General features: G+C 37.4%; 1 non-coding gene across 1 annotated transcript; it reads left to right on the top strand.

Moving 5' to 3' along the window:
* The first annotated feature begins 2028 nt into the window (after positions 1-2028).
* LOC140855141 (small nucleolar RNA R71) lies at positions 2029-2134 on the top strand. Its single transcript, XR_012138172.1, has one exon. It is a non-coding gene; the product is annotated as a small nucleolar RNA R71 (small nucleolar RNA).
* The last annotated feature ends 2913 nt before the right edge of the window (positions 2135-5047 follow it).

Raw genomic sequence — 5047 nt, forward strand, 5'->3', positions numbered from 1 at the left:
GTCCTTTATTCTTTAAAAAAAATGATGATCAGTTAAAACAAGATAGAAGAAATTTGGGTTGCCTCCCAAAAAGTGCTAAGTTTTACGTCTTCAGCCAGACGTCATATGCAATAAAACCAACAAAAGATGGGCAATGGCTCATACTTGATTGTCCATGGAGGAGTGATTTTATCATGTGGTGTATCCAATAATATGTTAACTTCTTTCATATATCCCTTAAAGTCATAGACTCCAAAGTGAGCCAAGCAAGTATCTAAGGGGTCTGGTGCTAGAATTATGGGTGTTGCATCTTCTATAATATCTTCTAGTGTATCTACTTCGAAGCAACTATCCATTGATGGTCCTTGGGAAGCACCAAACACATTCAGTCTTAGTTTCTTATTCCCAAACGATACGTCCATGACTCCTGTCCTACAATTAATGCATGCATTTGCCGTAGCTAGGAAGGGTCATCCTAAGATAATGAGAATTTGTCTGGGGTAGCCACTTAATTCCATATCGAGAACCAAAAAATCAACTAGAAAGTAAAACTCATCTACCTTGACCAAGACATCCTCAAGTATTCCACGTGGTTCCTTAATTGATCTGTCGGCTAACTGCAGTGTGACTGATGTGGGTTTCAGTTCTCCAAATCCAAAAAGTTCATACACCGAACTAGGTAAAAGATTCACACTTGCCCCTAAATCCAGAAGAGCTTTTTCAATGTGATAATCTCCTATAACACAGAAAATGATGGGGGCTCCTGGGTCCTTAAGCTTCGGAGGAGTGGCATGCTGGAAGACAGAACTAGCCTGTTCAGTGAGACGTATTTTCTTTGGGATTTGTGATCTAGATTTACGTTTTTGGATGCACAAATCCTTCAAAAATTTGGCATAAGCAGGGACCTGTTTGATTGCGTCTAGAAGGGAAAGATTAATTTGGACTTGCTTAAACAATTTCAACATCTCATCAAGTTTTCCTCCCTTCTTATCTGCAGGAATAGAGACTTTCAGGGCATCCGAAAATGGGGCTTTAGGCAAGTAAGATGTCTCCGGTGCAGTTGGTTCCTTCTCTATTTTCAGGTCCTCCTTGTTCTTGGATGATTTGGATTCGGTTAGAGGTTTAGGGTCGGTCTCATTGGTTTTACTAGTGTGTTCAATGACCTTCCCACTTCTCAGAGTCATGATTGATTTGGCATGTTCAGAAAAAGCTTCTGGGGTATTATAACTCTCAATCACAAATTGTCCTCTTGGGTTGCTCTCGGGTTGGCTAGATAATTTTTCTTCTTCCCTCCTACTGAATGCAGTCGCTAGTTGACCTATTTGGGTCTCTAGCTTAGCAATGGATTGTGTGTGGGAGTTAAGGATCTGAGTGTTGACTTCTAATCATTCTAGTGCTTTCAGAACTTTTTCCTCAAAAGCTGAGCTGTGACCAGTAGTAGATGATTGAGGAGTATTTTGAAATTGATGGTATGATCCATGCCTATATGTTGGATCCTGATATTGAGGTCGAGGTGTGGCAGGACCAACCACTGGTTGTGGTCTCCAAAAAAAATTTGGATGGTTTCTCCAGTCGGGATTATAATTGTTCGAATATGGATCGTTTCCTGGTCTGCGAGCTTGTTGGACTTGAGCTTGCTGAACCTGCTCGTGCACAAACTCAGAAAATTGAGGTGCGGCTGGGCATTCATTAACAAAATGGTTCGGACTTGCACACAATGCACAAACTTCTTGGATTGGATTAGGTGGAATCGGAGATTGTCCAGTATTTAGAAGACGATCTAATTTTTGGGACAGTTCATCTACCTTTTGATGGATATCTATGGCATTTCCTACTTCATATATTCCACCTCTTTTTGGGTTTAACATGGGTTTATCTCTAATAGAGGCAGACATATGATGTAATGAATTTTCACTTAAAATTTCAAACAGTTGCCATGCCTCATCCTCACTTTTCAGCATGAATGTCCCACCGCATGATGCATCGACCATTTGTCGATGTCTTTCAAAGAGCCCATCATAAAAATATTAGATTAACTGCCACTTGGGTATAGCATGGTGGGGACATTTTCTAATAAGGTCTTTTAATCTCTCCCATGTTTCATGAAACATTTCTCCATCTAATTGGGAAAAACTAGTTATGGCTTTCCTTATTTGATTAGTTTTTCCTATGAAAAAATATTTCTTGAGAAACTCTCCTTGCAGCTGGTCCCAGGTTGATATAGTCATAGAATCCAAAGTATGTAGCCAGTATTTGGCTTTGTCCTTAAGTGAAAAAGGGAATAATTTCAACCTAAGAGCATCATCGGAGAAGTTGTGAATTTTGACAGTTGAGCATATTTCAAGAAATTCTTCAAGATGTTTATAAGGGTCCTCATTACTAAGTCCATAAAATGAAGGTAACATTTGGATTATACTGGACTTAATTCCATATTGAGTGGCCTCCACAGGGGGCACTTGAATACAAGGAGAGTAGGTATATGTGGAAGGAGTAAAGTACTCCTTCAATTGCTTGGGTGGATCATTCTCCTGATTTCGGTCCATGTTTTTACGTCTGTTGGCTCTAAAGGTTCTTTCTATTTCTGGATCAAAAGGTTGGATTTCTGGTCGTAACGATCTACGGCCAAGCATACACCTTACAATTATACTGTAGAGCACACACAGAAATTTTTTTTTTTTTATAATATATATTTTTATAATAAAGTGAGAAAAGAATGAAGAAAATCTAAAGAGAAGAACCTAAGAATCTTAAATCTATGAAAAGGGAGAAATTAATTAATGTTTAGATGTTAATTGCAATCAACTTAAACAATCATAGACTCTCTATCCTAAGGTTAACTTAGATCTAGACAGCTCCTAACTTTCAAGACCGCCTTTGAGCACTCCAAGCTCAAGACTGACTAACTGACTCGGTCAGGTAAGCGTAAGATGTGGGAGGTTCCCTGCTCGTTGCTTTCTTTAGACACCAACTGAGTTGGCCAGGTCAGTCAACGGAACCAATTGAAAACCACTTTCTTTAACCACTTGCCTTAGACACCGAGCAATTAACCAATCCGCACTCGGTTCAACTCTAGAGCTTTCTTATCCTATTGAGCTCAAAATTCCTAGGGCTGACGTCTAGTTGATTTTAAATTAAGGTCTAGGTTATGCAAATGCAAGGGAGTGATTTGTGGGCCAAGGAAGGGTGATCAAATCTCCACCTTATCTGGTTAATGGGTTATTGCCCTTAAGATTAATTATGGAGATGCAATGCAAAGAAACAAGGTGTCCAATCAAGTTAGAAATTTTTATATTTGAGGTTACGCTGTTTTAGTTAAGTGTTATGAAATGTCAGTGGCTTCTTTTTTTTTTTAGTTTATAGTTTTATCTTTTTATATATTTTTTATTTTTATTTTTATTTTTTTTATTTTTTTTTATTTTTTAAGAAAATAAATTTAAGTGATTAAGTCTAAAAAATAATAAATCACTAGGCTATAAAAAGTAGCAAATTATTCTAAGCAGAAAAATTTCTAAGATTAAAAAGTAATAAATTATTTATGCAAGGTAATTATGTAATTATGCAAATAAGATTATCTAGCTAGAAAGCACTGAAAAAAAAATTAGAGCGAGAAATAGAAACTGAAAAGCATTTTTTTTTTTTAAAAAAAATTTCAATTTTTTTTTAATTCAACCATACCAAGATCTCCGGCAACGGCGCCAAAATTTGATGCGTAGTCGTTGATAGCACCAAAAATAACTCTATTCACTACGTAGGTAGGATGAGTCGAGATCGTATCCTCAGAGACCTTGGGCTAAGTTGAGATTGCAAGATAAAAGAAAAAAACATTGTTTTTGATTTAGAAAATAAATTATCTTAAAATTAAGATAATTAGAAAATAAAGAACTTGGGAGTTTTGAATCACTTTGCACTAGCAGAGTTGTATCTCTTTTTTTTTTTTAATTAAATGGATGCGATTAATCTTAGAAAAAATACCTATCTTTCCTCGGCACGCTCCGTACCCGTAGATCACGGTGCGTCTCTGAAAAGTATTGGGTAAATAACTCTTCTTTCCTCGGCACGCTCCGTATCCGTAGATCACGGCGCGTCTCCGGAAAGTAAAAGCTATTCCTAATATTAATCTAACAAGAAAGCATAAATAAAAACATATAAATGAGAGCAATTAAAGAACTCATGATAATTTAAATAAAAAATATAATCTTTATTGCATATAAAGAAATACAGGAAAGTTTAGAACAATAAACCATTTCTGTGTCATTACAAAATTTCTTCTCTACTCCCGAGACTGCTAGCCTAGCTGCTCATGAAGTAGTCCCTTTCTATTCCTCTATGCAAGGCTCTAGAAGAATTTCTAGGCTCCCCCTCCAATGAGAGTACAAAAGTCTTTTTATAGGTGTTATGAGGGAGGAGTTTTACATGATTTTTTGATGTGGGACTAAAAAAAATATAAATCTTCCAAAATATTTCTAAATATTATTTTTTCCTTATTTTGAACTCGTCTGCCGTGCGTCCACACCCGCGCGATGCTGCACCCGTGCCCGCATCAGCGCCCGTCCCCGCGTCCACGCCGCGTCCCGCGTCCACACGTCCACGCCGCATCCCGCGTCCACACGTCCACACGCATCTCGCGTGTTCACGCGCGCCCACGAGCTCATGCTGCCCACATTCACGCGTGCCCAGGGAAATTTAATGTGAACCAATCTTTTCACATACCAAAAAGAAACTTTTGTTTCTTTACAATGGCATTTATATCCTTTTGGATTCCTTGCATAGTATCTTCATTTTCTATAATACCAGATGCGTCTTTCTTTTATTTTAAGTCCAAATTTTTTTAAACTTGAGTCTTTTTGATCTATGAATCGGACTCTTTGTATCGACGATCATCTTTCCTGTAAAACATAAAAAGAAGCATAAAATTCTTAATAAATAAAATAAATTAAATATGATTTTTTGCTTTAAATGACTTAAATTAAGTGTTTATCACGTACCCTTCGGCCCGAGCCAACAGGTCTGCAAAATCTCTGGGGTACTTCTTTTTCAGGGAGAATAAAAGGTCATTCTTCTGAAGGCC

The sequence above is a fragment of the Elaeis guineensis genome, chromosome 1 (assembly GCF_000442705.2).
Source record: "Elaeis guineensis isolate ETL-2024a chromosome 1, EG11, whole genome shotgun sequence".
NCBI lineage: Eukaryota > Viridiplantae > Streptophyta > Magnoliopsida > Arecales > Arecaceae > Elaeis > Elaeis guineensis.